The 16,037-nt window shown below is 42.5% G+C and overlaps 1 protein-coding gene across 10 annotated transcripts in view; it reads left to right on the top strand.

The window, feature by feature from the left end:
- The window catches only part of BICC1 (BicC family RNA binding protein 1), a 302,473-nt gene that overhangs the window by 58,070 nt on the left and 228,366 nt on the right, over positions 1-16,037 (top strand). Inside the window, exon 1 of one of the 10 annotated variants that reach the window (XM_067710911.1) lies at positions 2,022-2,160. The exons of 7 other annotated variants lie outside the window; for them this stretch is intronic. The gene's annotated coding sequence lies outside the window, so the exon portion shown is untranslated. Of the gene's footprint in view, positions 1-2,021; positions 2,161-2,190; positions 2,347-4,341; positions 4,592-16,037 lie in introns of those variants that run through there. 2 more of the 10 variants (XM_067710910.1, XM_067710922.1) reach the window with 2 other exon arrangements.

Here is a 16,037-nt window from a genome sequence, read left to right as displayed (position 1 = left end):
GCCCCCCTCCCCCTTGACAGCCACAAGTCTGTTCCCTATGTCTGTGAGTCTGTTTCTGTTTCGTGGATGTGTTCATTTGTGTCATATTTTAGATTCCACATATAAGTGATACCACATGGTATTTGTCTTTCTCTTTCTGACTTACTTCACTTAGTATGATAATCTATAGTTGCAGCCATGTTGCTGCAAATGGCGTTATTTCATTCTTTTTAATGGCTGAGTAGTATTCCATTGCATATATGTACCAGATCTTCTTTATCCATTCATCTGTTGATGGACATTTAGGTTGTTTCCGTGTCTTGGCTGTTGTAAATAGTGCTGCTGCGAACATTGGGGTGTATATACCTTTTTGAGTTGTAGTTTTGTCCAGATCTATGCCCAGGGGTGGGATTGCTGAATCATATGGCAACTCTATTTTTAGTTTTTTGAGGAACCTTCATACTGTTTTCTATAGTGGTGCAGCCAATTTTTAAATGAGGGTTTTCTGATGGTTCTGCTTGTGTGATTTGTTCTCTTTCAGTGTATGTCCTTGTTTACCATAACTTGTGTCTACCTTCTAATCAAACTTAGATTTCAGGGAGGGGGAAGCATCCACCATTATTGAGGCAACTTCATGATAAGAGATGAGTTGTTTGCAGAGAGTTATTGCTTTGGGTGATTTTCCAAACGTTTGTATACGAAGTTTTCACTGTAATATTTTAATGCTTGATGAGCATTTATGATAAGAACACAGGATACTATTTACGATGCTTTTTTGAGTGTGTGCTTTAAATAGGTTATTTCAGGGCAGTCATTGTACTTTCTCACCTTATGTGGATTATATTTCATATACTATATCTTTGAGTAAAAGAAAGTCATTTCTTAAAATTCTAGGTTAACTGTTCTTTTTTGTCCATTAACTAAATAATAATAGTAAAAGTTATTTTTTAACCATTTTTCTCTTTATATCCTTTTATGATTATATTTGATATATTTTCCAGTTTTTTAAAATGATTATTCTATAAAAATGAAAAATGACTTGTATTGCATTTGGAAATGTAATTACTGTTAACATTTAATTTTCTTTTTATATATGCACATACAGAAATATAATTTACATAGCTCCTTCATTTAAAACATATTTCTTGAGATCATTATTTATATTGTTATGTCACCTGTTTTATCCACTCAACATCATGTCATGAATATTTGTTTATTAGAAAGGAGAGTGGACTTGCCGAGTGTCACCTAGCTCTAATTAACTATATTTATACTCTCCACAAACTTGTGCCGTCTATGGAGGTCAAAGCAAGTCTCTCTCCCAAGCCTTTCAGGAACAGATCTATTGTATAGGATCTGTGTTTTGAAATTTTAAACTCTCAGTAGACTTTTTGTTCCATGTATTATTCCTTTAATAGTGAAAATGAATTGTGAGGAAAGTGCAAATTGCTAGAAAAGCAGCAAAGGTGGGTCCCAATTTTTACTATTTTATTCCATGCACATATGACTACCCTTTCAAGTTTCTGTAAGAGTTTCGAAGTGCTTACCCTCAATTCTGTATTATTCAGTGTCATTGCCTTGCTGTCTGGGAGCAGACCACACTTCAAGTAGCACCCATGTCCATTGTAACCGCTGTGCCTTCTCACGTAGTTCAAACCTGGATTTTAGTCATTTTATATCCTGCCTTCCATCCTTAACCTCAGTTTAAACTAGAGAATTCTTATATATTCTTCTCTGCCTTCTCAAATAATATTTAAATAGTGTTGTACCTTGGAAATGATGTTGCAAAAGTAAGGTATGTATATTCAAAGTACATTATTAAAAAGGATCACTACTGTTCCCAAAATATACTCAAACATGAGTTCAAATAAAATTATTCTGGACCTTATTTTCTCACTGAACAAGATACCAGCACTGGCTTACTAGTTTGGGGGGGACAAAATAACAAGTTAGCGAGAGAAAGAGATTATCCCAGATGGCTTGAGTTAAGGGAAGGAATGAGTGGTTGCTTATTTTTTCTTTACCGGGTTCTTAGAGTCATTTTACTGAAGACTTGTGGGTGAGGGGAGCAGCAGAGGTACAGTCAGTCAGAAGGGGCCGCAGCTGAGAAAAAGAGGGCAAACAGAATCCAGCAAGGTCTGCCAGGGCTAGAGGAGGATCTAGCAGATGGAGAGAGATGAGGTTGGTTTCCCAGCTCTCAACTGGAGCTGTGATTGTCACGGTCAGGGCTGGGATTTCTCTGGGCACTTAACATTTACTGGGTGCCAGCCATGGGCCAGGCAGGGGCTGGTTTCTTTTCATGGAACCTCACTTCATCCTCATGACAGATCCAAGAAGGCGGATAAGAGGACAGTGAAGCCCATGGAGGTAAAGTATTTGTTCAGGGACACACGGCTAGGGAGCAGTGAGGCTGGGATTGGAACCCACGTCCGTGTGATGCCGCAGCCTCTTGCTCTTCCCAGATCAGCTGCAAATTGAAAAGATCGGGAGGTGAGACTGACGTGGGCCCACCCGAGAGCTGGAGCATGTGGGTGCTTACTCGCTCCAGTATAGTTTCCTACCAATTCCTCCAGTACTTCTCCAGATAAAGAAGCTGGATAATGAAGTATCTGTTTCCAGAAACATTTTGAAGGAAATCAGAGAGAAGCCAAAAGGGACTTAAGTTTCTCCAGAGAGGAAGTTGAGAAACTCAAGGATAGCAAACCACTAATGCCAGATGTTATTTATCCAAAGGTTTCTGGCTACGTTGCAATACTTTCTGGATCTCTGCTAGTTCTCTGCAATCTTTCTGAAGCTGCTTTGAGTTTTAAAAATATACGTACCTGAATTTGAAACCGTGGTCATTTAATCCAAAATATGCTCTTAAAACCCTAAATTCTTTGTAATAACAATGGTGGAAGCGCAGAAGGAATCACTCCAAATGATTATTTGAGGTAGTATTTTATTCCAAGTGGAAAAAATATTTCTGAACTGGCAACTCTTTCAAGCTAGAGTAAGCTGTGTTTTTGCTTTAAAGAAAGATTACATTTAGCGCTCCCTTACTACATACACATGGAATGTTTCCTACTTAAATGTTTAATTATTGTTCCTTAATGGAAGGCCCAAAGGAGGTTTCACTGTAGCTGTCTTTGACTTTTCTACCCAAGTGATAACAAAAGCTTTTATGTTCAGTCATAAGGCAGCAAATAATGACATAGTCCCCTGTAATGGGTATGGAGAGGTGGATGTGGGAGGCTAAGGACAACTAAAATGTTCTCTTATAAAAAGGACTATTGATTTGTGACCTCAGTTACCTAATTATGCTTTTTTCCCTGTGTGACATTTTCAGTAACATTCCAACTTTAATATCTTTACTTGTGATCATTTTTTTCTCTTCATTTAGAGAGTGTTTTCAAGTTACTGTTTTTTGTTCCTGAGACTTGAGTCAGAGAATCTCTTTGAATTGTTTGCTTTGTTTTTTCTACCGGAACATTCTGCAGCCTGCCTCTCTATTCCCCGATACAATCCAACAGCCCATGGTTTAGTGCCCACATTGTACTCCAGTACACTTCCCTAATTGATAGAAAACTTGGAATGGATTATTCCGCTTAATCTCTTTTTCTTCTTAATAAGGAGGATGCAGAAACTTTTCTTTTTGACTCAGGCTGTTGAAAATGTTCCTAAAATAATAGCCCACATTCTTGCCTCTGTGAGCACAGTGGAAATGATTGCCTCCCGACGGCTGAAAACTTCGTAGTGCTTGAGAGCGGCTTTTCCTGATACCACTTCTCCTTAAATGTGTGGGAAATGGAGATTTGAAAGGAGTGGAGGTAAACAGCTTCTGGCATAGTTGCCAGAGGCCAGGGGTCTGGGTGCTGTGTCCCCGTCCCCTCCCTCAGAGAGGAGCTCAGGGTCCCGTGGGAGCCGGGCTTCCCTCCCCCATGTGTGGAGGAGTGACAAGCGTGCAGAATTCTCTCCGTGCCCCCGGGCTGCGCCTTGCCGAGCGCCAGCATCCACTCTGCTCTTGCGCACGTGAGGAGGGGAGGCCTACCTCGGCAGTGAATGGCCAGGAAGCGGCTGTTTTGCAGTAAATCCTCATGATACCTACATTTCTTGAGTCGACTCCTCATGGAAGTTCTGGCTGATGAGGACCTGCTGCGGCACCCAGAGCTCCCCTCACCCTGTCCCACGGATGGTCAACCCCTCCGAGCCCCGCTGTGCTCCCCTGGGACCCGAGGCCTTAACTGCTGCCCTGACTCAGTCATGCCTCTGGCTTCATTGGAACTTTCCTTGCAACACGTTTGAAAGTGAAGCTTAGTGGGTAAGCTTCCGTGGTGGGGATGGGCTGCTCCGTGCTGGAGAGAAGACACTTTGACCTGACTCTCACGTTTTGCTGGGGTGGTCTCGTACCCATGGTTAAAAGGAGAACTTTCCTTTAAGGAGCAGTCGTCTGTGTGTGGGCGCTCATTGGTGGCCAGCACCGTAACAGTGGTGATCCATGTAGCAAGGGTCACACCCCAGAGCCTGGCCTGGCGGGGAAGAGTGTCTCCCTGGCTGCATTGCTCTTGTTTTACAGTCCATCCCAGGCAGAGAGATTCAGCGCTGTCACTGAATGTCATCCTCTCATTGCCAGGTGATTATTTCCTTCTCTCAGGAGGGAGGTTGCATGGGGAGTGCTCATTCCTAAGCCTTCCTAATGTTTGAAGTGATGGGAGTTTTTAAATTCCCCACCCCTGAGCCGCTTGTGAAGCACTGGCACCTCCCCATTGCCACCTAATCTGCTTCTGGACGACTCTGCCGCCTCCGTTGAGTCGGTGTGTTCTCAGAGGGAATGCAGGCTAACTTAGCTTAAAGGGAGTATGATGAGAAAGGTAAGTCTACAGAGCAAAGAAAGCCCTGGATGTTTTCCAAAGTATAAAAGAACAGCCTTTTGGATTATCCATTATTTTGGATAATAGGCCATTTACACTGTCACTCACTTTTTAAAAAAATTAATTATTTTTTTTTTTTTGCTGCGTTGGGTCTTCACTGCTGTTCGCGGGCTTTCTCCAGTTGCGGCGAGCGGGGGCTACTCTTCGTTGTGGTGCATGGGCTTCTCATTGCGGTGGCTTCTCGTTGCAGAGCACGGGCTCTAGGAGTGCGGGCTTCAGTAGTTGTGATTCGTGGGCTCTAGAGCGCAGGCTCAGTAGTTGTGGTGCACGGGCTTAGTTGCTCCGTGGCATATGGGGTCTTCCTGGACCAGGGCCCAAACCCATGTGCCATGCATTGGCAGGCAGATTCTTTTTTTATGAGGTACGCGGGCCTCTCACTGTTGTGGCCTCTCCCGCTGCGGAGCACAGGCTCCAGACGCGCAGGCTCAGCGGCCATGGCTCACGGTCCCAGCCGCTCCACGACATGTGGGATCTTCCCGGACCGGGGCACAAACCCGTGTCCCCTGCATCGGCAGGCGGACTCTCAACCACTGCGCCACCAGGGAAGCCCCCTTTTTTTTTTTTTTTAAGATCTTTATTGGAGTATAATTGCTTTACAGTGGTGTGTTAGTGTCTGCTTTATAACAAAGTGAATCAGCTATATGTATACATATATCCCCATATCCCCTCCCTCTTGCGTCTCCCTCCCACCCTCCCTACCCCACCCCTCTAGGTGGTCACAAAGCACTGAGCTGATCTCCCTGTGCTATGCGGCTACTTCCCACTAGCTATCTATTTTACGTTTGGTAGTGTATATATGTCCATGCCACTCTCTCACTTCGTCCCAGCTTACCCTTCCCCCTCCCCATGTCCTCAAGTCCGTTCTCTACGTCTGCATCTTTATTCCTGTTCCTGCCCCTAGGTTCTTCAGAACCATTTTTTTTTTTAGATTCCATGTGGCAGGCGGATTCTTAACCGCTGCGCCACCAGGGAAGTCACTGTTGCTCACTCTTAATCACTCCAGTTGAGTTCCACGGCTATGTGAGAACTGATTCTATTATATTTTTCTCTGAATTTTATGCTCTGGATTTTTTTGGCACTCCCTGCCACCAGCCTCCCCTTCCCAGCGTCAAGCAACATTTCCATTAAATTTGAAAACCTCTTCCAAATGGAGTGCATACAAGAGAAATGAACCTCAGTGTGTAACAGAGGTGGTGGTTTTTCAAGTTCAAACAGTGTGAGAGGAATTTTGTGTCTGCTTAGGATGGGAGTAAGAACAGAAGAAGTTACGTGACAGCTTGTATTTGATTCTAGGAAAGGGTTTAATCAGGGAGAGAGAGGTGGTATTCAGAGTTTGAAGTTGTGCACAGAAAGTTCCTAGAAGCGTCCTAGAGTTTTAATTTGTTTGGTTTGTTTCTTTTTTTTAAATTGAGGTATAGTTTACATGTAACATTGTATTAGTTTCAGGTGTACAACATAATGATGTGATATTTGTATATGTTGTGAAAGGATCACCACAATACGTCTAGTTAACATCTGTCACTGTACATAGCTACAAAAAATTTTTTTAAAAATTTAATTAATTAATTTATTTATGGCTGCGTTGGGTGTTCGTTGCTGCATGTGGGCTTTTCTCTAGTCGTGGTGAGTGGGGGCTACTCATCGTTGTGGTGTGTGGGCCCTAGAATGTGTGGGCTTCAGGAGTTGTGGCACATGGGCTCAGTAGTTGTGGCTCGCAGGCTCTAGAGAGCAAGCTCAGTAGTTGTGGCACACAGGCTTAGTTGCTCTGCGGCATGTTGGATCTTCCCGGACCAGGGCTCGAACCCATGTCTCCTGCATTGGCAGGCGGATTCTTAACCATTGCACCACCAGGGAAGTCCCAGATTTTTTTTCTTGTGAGAAGGACTTTTAAGATCTGTTCTCTTAGCGACTTTCAAATATGCAATACAGTATTGTTAACTGTAGTCACTATGCTGTATTATTTTCCTTTTAGAAAATAAATGGTAACTTTATTTCTTGTCCTAAAAACCAGTGAAATCTTTCTACTGTTCATACTTATTAATTACAGGAGGAATAAGAATCTCTTTATAGTCTTCTTTAAGGATAATGCAAAGTCTCAGATAATTGTGCTTAATGATATTGAAGGTTTGGGAATTCCTTGGCAGTGCAGTGGTTAGGACTCCACGCTTCCAACCGCCGGGGCATGGGTTCGATCCCTGGTCTGGGAACTAAGATCCCACATGCCAAGTGGCATGGTCAAAAAAATAAATATTGAAGGTTTCATATGTTGAGACATCTTTTGAAGTGTTAACTGAACTATTTTTAATAATGGTGCTTTCCTAAATTTGAGCACTTCACAGAGCCACCAAGAAACCTAAGTGGTAGTGGTAATATTTGTATTTAGAATATTTATCAGTTTATTATAATAAGTTATTCATGATCAACTTCTTTACCATCATAGGTATCCATGTTTAATACTGTTTTAAAATATCTTGTTTTTCTTGATCCTCAGATATTGATTGATACGGTTCTTGGGAGCATATGTGAAAAATACTCCAAGTTTTTTAAAGAGGATAGTTCAGCTTTTCATGTGCCTCTGTTGTGTTGTGACGATGTTATATATTCCTGTTCAATTACTGTCTGTTTAGATGTCTCGAAGTCCACTTGTATTTGCTTCCGATTGCTTCTGTAATAAACTGCCACGAACTTGGTGGTTTAAAACAACACTAAATTATTATCTTACAGTTCTGGAGGTCAGAAGTTCAAAATAGACCTGTCTGGCCTAAAAATCAGTGCCTCGGCCGGGCTGTGTTACTTCCAGAGGCTCTAGGGGAGAATCCCTTTCCTTGCCTCTTCCGGCTTCTAGAGGCTGCCTGCGTTCTGTTCCTTGGCTCAGGGTGCCTTCCATCTTTAAAGCCAGCAGAGAAACCTCCTCAAATCTCTGACTCTGACTCTTCCATCTTTTAAGGACCTTTGTGATTACACTGGGCCCACGCAGAGAATCAAGGATAATCTCCTTATTTTAACTCAGCTGTTAGCAACCCTAATCCTATCTGCAACCCTTACTCTCCTTCCCCCTGTAACCTGACCTATTCACGGGTTTCAATGATCAGGATATGGGGGCCATTATCCTGCCTATCGTACCACTTAAACTGCACGTAGCCAACACAAAATTCAGTTTTCCTACCCTAAACTTAGTCTTCCTCTGTTCTGTGTCTTAGTAAATCACTCCCCTATCTATCAGTTGAGCAAATAGGTACTTCAGAGTTATCTTTGATTCCAATCTTTTGTTTTCTTAATATGTAAATCTATCATCAACTTTGTGTATTTTGCTTCCGATAGCTTTCAGATCAAAGGACATCTGTCTCTGCCATACCTGTACTAGGGTACCTTTTAGGAGTAGGTACCCTGGTATAGTAGGAACCTCCTAACTACTCTCCCATAATGTTTTTTTTTTTCTGCTTTATTGAGGTATGATTGTCGCATAAAAATTGTGCAGTTGGTCCTCTGTATCCACAGGTTCACATCACAGATTTGACCAAACGCAGACTGAAAATATTTGTAAACTAATTCTAGAAAGTTCCAAAAAGCAAAACTTGAATTTGCATCTTGCAGGCAAGTATTTACATAGCATTTACATTGTATTAGGTATTATAAGTAGTCTAGAGATGACTTAAATATATTGGAGGATGCATTAGGTTACATGCAAATACTATGCCATTTTATATAAGGGGCTTGAGCATCTGTGGATTTTGGTATTGGCAGGGATCCTGGAACCAATCTCCCTGTTGATACCGAGGGGTGAGTGTATATATTGAGGTTGTAAAACATGATTATTTTTTTAAAGTGTACAGCATTTGGGTATATTCTTTTGACCTCTAGACGTTTTCCACACTTTGGCTAGAGTGGTCCTTAAAAATGCAAATATGCTAGTGTCATTTCTCTTCTTAAAAGCTTCAAGACAGGGCTTCCCTGGTGGCGCAGTGGTTGAGAGTCCGCCTGCCGATGCAGGGGACGTGGGTTCGTGCCCCGGTCCGGGAAGGTCCCACATGCCGCGGAGCGGCTGGGCCTGTGAGCCATGGCCGCTGAGCCTGCGCGTCCGGAGCCTGTGCTCCGCAACGGGAGAGGCCACAACAGTGAGAGGCCTGTGTACCGCAAAAAAAAAAAAAAACCTTCAAGACAAAAAAAAGTCTGTGATGTGGTCTCAAGATTGATCCCGTCATTCTCTGTGGTCCTCTTTCCAGTTCCTACTCTGCCTCAAGGCCTTTATGTGGACTCTTCTCTCTGCTGTGAAGCTCTCCCATCTCCCTGACTGCTCATCATCTTTACTTTGTTAACTCACGTTCATTCTTCATATTTTGATCAATACCCTTCCTTACAGAAAACCTTCCTTGTGCTCTTTGCTCTGTGTCAGGGACTCCAGCTGAGTGTTCTCAGACTTCCCTGTAGTTTTTCTTCATAACTCTTGTCACAGTTTGCAGTTTGAACTATTTTATTGAGTAGTTGAGTATCTCTACTCTGAATGTAAACACAAAACTGTCATATACACACCACACACGTGTACACACATAATTTTTCAGTAACTGTTCTTAGCTCTGCTATGTTGAAATTCCCTTTTCTGTGAGGTAGAATATAACATATTCCTGAATGATGTTTCGATCAGATATTATAACTTTCCTTTCTCATTTCTGTGTTTAAGTCTCAATCTTGTTCTTTTTACATCTTCTGTCTTCAAATCAGGAATGGGAAGAAATAACTTCTTCCTCCATGAATTCTAGTCTCCTTAAAATGTGACCATCGCTGTGTTCTCAGTCCCCCTTTTGTATTCCCCGGGGTTGGGTGGATGGTATGATGCAGGGCAGAGTTAAGGCCGGTCCTGGTGTCTCTTAGTAAAATCTGGGAGGAGGGTTTCCCCAACATCTGGTGTTCTGAAGGCTGCCCTCTGAACATGTGCTGTGGTGTACTTATCTCTGGGCCTTAGCCATAATTTAGGATTCAGGGATCATTGCTGTGATGCTATTATGTAATTTCTCTGTGTGATTGTTAATTAATTTCTCTCTCCTTCATTGGGCAGTAAGGTTCATGGGTAGTAATCATATCTGTTTTTCCTCTTCGTTTATTTCTCAGTGTGGGTGACCAACTATTCCAACTATTAGTTTAGGACTGAAGAGTTTCTGAGGAAATGGGACTTTCAGTGCTAAAAACGGGAAACTCCTGGGCAAATTGGGGTGAATTAGTGTATTTCAGTGTTTTCTTAGCGTAGTGACTAACAAAGTGGGTATAAAATTGTTCTTGAATAAATGAGTACAGAAGAGTTTGACAAAGGCTAACGTGATTGCAAGATGTTTGCAAGTGTTTCTGCTTCACTCAGTTAGCAAATATTCAGAATAAATACAGCTAGTCATTGTGCAACCTCACCTGTACAGTTATTAATTTCCTTCACCTTAGATCTCTAGCTTACAGTTGTACTTGGCAAGTGTTAATGAGTTATAGAGGTAGAGTATGAAAAGTGGAATTCAGTTGACTCAGTGCTTTGTGAAGCAGATCAGTAATTTGTGATATTAAATAAGACTGGAGTCATGTGTTTATATAGCATTTCAGTATTGCATTTTTTCCTTTTGATTTTGAAGAGTGTTTTGCATTAGCAAATAAGGATCAGGTAGTCTGAGTGGTCTGTTCCTATCCAGGACCATATGACATAACCTTTGTGTGGTCATTTTGAAATCCATTAAAAAAAAAAAATCAGCTATGATTCTGTTTTCACAATAATTATTATTAACTCATTAGTTCATTTAATCATCAAAACTCTAGACAGTGTAGGTATCATTCTACCCGTGTGACAGATAACGATATATTTTCAGAGAGGTGGTTAAGACATATTGTTACTATATGTTAACAGACATACAACTTTTGTTCTGAAAGGTAGGGGTTGGTATGCTACACACAAAATACACAATATTGCTAATATTCATTTACTCCAGTTAGGCTTTATCTTTTAAGAGATATCCTCACCTTATTTAAATTTTTCTTTAAATGTAAAATGAGTTTATACATGCTGGTAATCAAAATGTAGTCACATGCAATTTTCTCTATGAGGATTAAATACTCTTAAGTAGAGTAACTAAAAAAATGCTACTTACTTCTTTTATTCTTTGGTTTCTTAACCCGTTTATTCATCCATCCATCCATCCATCCATTTAATGTGTTTTATATGTCTGCTGTATTTCAGATATGTAGATTGGGGGATTGATAAAAAATAAAGTGATTAAAATCCAGTTTCTGTCTGGGTGAAATTCAAGGTCTGTAGTTGAATGTTCTTGGTAACTCCTACTGACAAGCAGTTAGCTTCACAAATATTTGCTGAGTACTTAGTGTCAGACCCTGTTGTTAGGTGCCTGAAATACATTGTGGAGAAGATCTGCACAGATTTCTTACACTCACATGTCATATAGTAGATGTAGACACACACATACACTATACACAGACATACGCACGCTACACACTACGTATGTGTATATATTGGGCTGGCCAAAAAGTTGGTTCAGGTTTTTCTGTAACCCGAACGAACTTTTCGGCCAACCCAATATACGCAAGTACCTATATTTGTATAGGTATAGAAGCATGCAGTTGCATACAAACATGTATATATCACTTGGAAACTTTTTTTTTTTTGTGTGTGTGTGTGTGTGTATGTTCACTCAGTTGAGGTTGACTTCAGAAAACAGGCATCAACCAAACGTTTTTAACTTGCAGCCAGGGTCTTCTCTGGTCGGGTTTGCCCACTGCTTCTCTGTGGGAGAGACACAGGATCTGCCAGGCAGCCTCTTCACAGCTCTGGGTTTTATTTGTGTGTATTGTGCAGAAGAATGTTACCCCGGTGGCCTAATTAAGACCTCATGAATAGTGAGTGCCCCATGGCTCATGTGTGATTTGCGTATCGTGAATATTTAGTGTGCCTCGGGTGCCTTCTGCACGTTTAGTGCCTTATGAATAGTAGCTGTCTTTTGCATATTTAGTGTTTCATGAATTTTAGGTGTCTTTTGGTCCTTGCATCCCTTTCTGTGTTCACATGCAAATGTTCAACTTACTTTGTCGTGTCTCATTACTTATCTATGCTTAACACATCTGAGGAGTTTCATCTGTGCATCTATTTTCTTGTGTTATTGAGCAGAATTTTCCAGCCGTGTTGAGCAGAATTGAATTTTCTCAAACAACACAGTAGGTGTACATCACAGATGCCCAGTTGTAAAGTTCCTTGAGCCTTGTACCAGAAGCTTCAGGGAAAAGAGAAATATATTTTTATTGTTTCTTTTTCTTTTTTTACTTTATTTTTTTTGAAGTATAGTTGAATTACAATGTTGTGTTAATTACTGCTGTACAGCAACGGACTCAGTTGTACAAATATATATTCTTTTTCATATTCTTCTCCATTATGGTTTATCACAGGATATTGAATATAGTTCCCTGTGCTATACAGTAGGGCCTTGTTGTTTATCCATCCTATATATCATAGTTTGCATCTGCTAATCCCAAACTCCCAATCCAACCCTCTCCCACCCTCCCACCCCCTTGGAAAAATATTTTTCATATTCAAAATTTCAGGTCAATATCATGAAGTTTGTGGACGGAGATGGCAATGCTGTTTGAAACTCCTTTCTGTCTTCAGGGTTTTGAATTTAGACTTGCCAGTTTTATTCCTCTGTGTTGTAAACGTTTTTAATATTGTATAGTCCAAAGTTATAGTGTATGGAAATGTTATTTTGTAAGAAAAAGTGTTAGACTAAGGTAAATAGGTTTTGGGTGGCTAAGAAGCTCCATTTCATTCTGACCAAGAGTTAGATGTTCATGATCGAACTCCTGGCTTTTGAGTAAACCTGGGAGCATGTTTAAGGTTAGCGGTAATTGATAGGATTGTTTGCATTTTCTGTGTGTTATGGGAAGCAGTTCATTCCTTTTCATTAATAACTGGTCAGGTGTCTTCTCTGCCACCTTCAGAGAGGATCTCCTCTGGATTGTTTGAGAAGCCATCTTTGAAGAGACTCCCCAGCCACCCCACATATACTACCTAGAGAAGTGGTTGTATACAGTAGAAGGGCTTTCCCAGGGACTTCCCTGGTGGTCCAGTGGTAAGGAATCCACCTTCCAAGGCAGGGGCCGTGAGTTCGATCCCTGGTCAGGGAACTAAGATCCCACATGCCTCAGGGCAACTAAACCCGCGCGCCACTACTACTGAGCTCGTGAGCCTCAATGAGAGGCGCTGCAAACTACAGAGCCCACGTGCTCTGGAGCCCGAGCGCCACAACTAGAGAGAGAAAACCCGCATGCCACAACTAGAGAGAAGCCAACGCGCCGCAGTGAAAGATCCCGCACGCCTCAGTGAAGACCCTGCATGCTGCAACTAATGTAGCCAAAAAAATAAAATAAATAAATTTTAAAAAAATTCAAAAAGAAATTTGCCTTTTTTAAAAAAAAAAGTGCTTTTCCAAAGTGATTGAAACCAAATAAACCTGGATAAATTGGGGAAATCATCAAAAAATATACACATTATAAATATTTTATTATACCCTTAAAATATAAATATCCATTTACATTTTTCTTGTTGTTGTTACAGGGCCCAGGCCTTTTCTGAATATGAGGGATTAGAAACAGTCACATTTTTTTAGGATTATTTATTTGACAGACATTTGGGAACAAATACAGCTGGGTCTTGATAACAGACAGCAGAGTCGATGGGAGCGGAGGTGCCCAGGGTGCACGCGTGTATCTCATCAGCCTCGAGGGTTCAGGGCCCTCCAGTGTGTGGGTCCCTTCATCTCGCAGAAGGACGGGGAGAGCGATGGAGATGTGCAGGTTGATTAGGAGAGCTGCTCCTATTGGTGTGACACCTTCAGTTCTCCTTTATGTCTAGCTTGAATTTCAAGCTGAGCTTCTCTGCTCCACATCAGAGACAGAGCAGGTAAGAAGGGCATTTCTTGTATCGGAGGCTCTCCTTTGTGTTACTCTGGAGCCACCTAAGCAGGCAGGGCCTGGCAGCCTGAGCAGTGGTGTCCAGCGGACCCAGCTCCAGAGGGCACGGGCCCCACGTGTGTTCTGTGTGGGAAGAGCGGATCCCATGACTCTTAACGCTGCTTTGAATACGCAGAAGTAGCTAACATCCCACTCTTGAGTGCTACGCCCCGGGCTGCGTGCTCTGCCTGGTGGAGCACATCTGACCCTCGTGACGTTGGACGGCTGAGCAGACGCTGGCAGTGCTGTGCCCCTACCCCTCGCCACTGGAGCACCAGGTAGGGTGACCAGTTGTCTTAGTTTGCTTGCACCTGAGGGTTTTCCCGGGAGCCTGGACTTCCAGCGCTAAAAACCCTTTGATGAGTTGGTCCTCCAGCCTGTGACTCCTGCCTGAGAGCCCTGCAGCCCGAGGAGTTTGCTCAGAGCAGAAGCTGCCCTCCACCTGTGACAGGCTAGAATTGGGGGTGGTGAATGTCTGCCTCCAAGCCCCTTGAGGGGCAGCCCTGAGAGGTTCCCTGCGGAACTGGTCCTGAGGCCGGCAGAGGGCCCCGCTCACACACCTGGACCAGCTTCCTCCTTTGCTGTCTTTCCCTCCCCCCTTCCAGTGACCCCTGGGATCAGCTTCTGCATACATGACGTTCACTCAGCTGCTTGTCACAGAGTCTGCTTCTGGGAGAATCCAATTAAAAACATAGGGCTTTTTGCCCCCTTTTCACGTGGGGGAGGTTAAGTCATCTTGCTCAGAGTCGTTCGGTGGGCGCACCGTTGAGCTAATGAGGAACTTTTCATTATCACGTCGTGTACGTCTTTGTTTCCATCCTTGCCCACTGGCAACTATTTCCAGAAAATCTAAAATTTTATTTATTCCTGTGGAATTAACAATAAGCAACCGTCAGCCCAGTGGGTTGATGGATGGTATGATATTTTATCTGTGCTACACTTAATGTCAGAGGATTGAACGTGGAGCAGAAAACTCGTTGTAGAGGAGTTTGGAGCTGTTTTGACTAAGGAGAAATCCATCTTTCATACACAGTTCCCCAAACCAGGGAGTTGCTGACTAAGGACGCAGTGCTTATCCCTCGCCCTAGTGATGCTCAGCCTGGCCTTGGCTGGAAGCAGGACTTTGACGTCTCCGAGCAGATTGGATGTAAACGGCCTGCTTGTGCTGAGGAGTTGTGTCTGCTGCTTCTTGGCTGTCAGCCTGGAGCCTTCTATCTATGAAATGACTCATTATAAGGAAGTCTGTTAAAAACAAATCCCTCCCTGTTTTAGAGCATCTCTTAAAATTTCCCTTTAATTAAAGAATTTTGCTGCTTTCAGTTCTAGTTGCTGCCAAGAAATGTAGTGTGCATTGAGAATGGCTGTGATACTTATGGTACTTGAATTTCTTGTGAAGATGGATGCTTTGGGGAATGGGCGTATTTCCCTCTTATCTGAAAGCGAGCGGCTTGGGAATCATAACAGACTTAAAACTCCTTTCACGGCGAACCTACAGCCTAACCGAAAGCGCTCCAAGTTTCTCTAATAAAAGTGACTCCTGTCTCTGAGCATTCAAGTTTCTTTCCCATTGTTCTCAATCGCTTGTAGTTTTATAGGCTCTTTAGATTACCAATTGAAAAAAAGGCAACTGCCTGGCAGATGATCCCAGAAATAAAATGAGATTATGCAGAAGTGTAGAGTATAACCAATGCCCACGTTTAGGAATCAGTGGGAAATAGTTTACTTGAAAAAAGACGTAGAAGAATTTTGCCTTTGAGAAACTGACCTTTGACCATAAGTGCTCGCTTGCCCTTTCCAGTCTACTAATCCTTTCTACTAGTGCACTTCTGCCTTCCCTCAAAGATCTAAACAGACACTCCCTGGTTTTGGGAAATATGCTTTCATTCATTTATCACATCTGGCTCCTCATTTCACAGCTTCACATCTGCTTCACATCCTGTTCCCTGAAGGTGCCACACACACGCGTGCTTGTTCACATTGCTTTAGGTGCTGTTGAGTTGTAAGAAGATAAGAAATGCTGGGAAGGATTAAACCCAGTGTGAGTGTGACTTGGGGGCCTCTTCCCTTGGTGAGACTGAAAAGCAGATTCCTTTTACCTGTTGTTGCAGAGTGAAGAGAATGGGAAGGTAAGCTGAACTGGTACGTAGGTTGTAAGATGCAGCA

This window comes from Pseudorca crassidens, chromosome 16 (assembly GCF_039906515.1).
Source record: "Pseudorca crassidens isolate mPseCra1 chromosome 16, mPseCra1.hap1, whole genome shotgun sequence".
Lineage (NCBI taxonomy): Eukaryota > Metazoa > Chordata > Mammalia > Artiodactyla > Delphinidae > Pseudorca > Pseudorca crassidens.
Note: the sequence above shows the minus strand (reverse complement) of the source record. Positions and strands in the feature narration are given on the sequence as shown.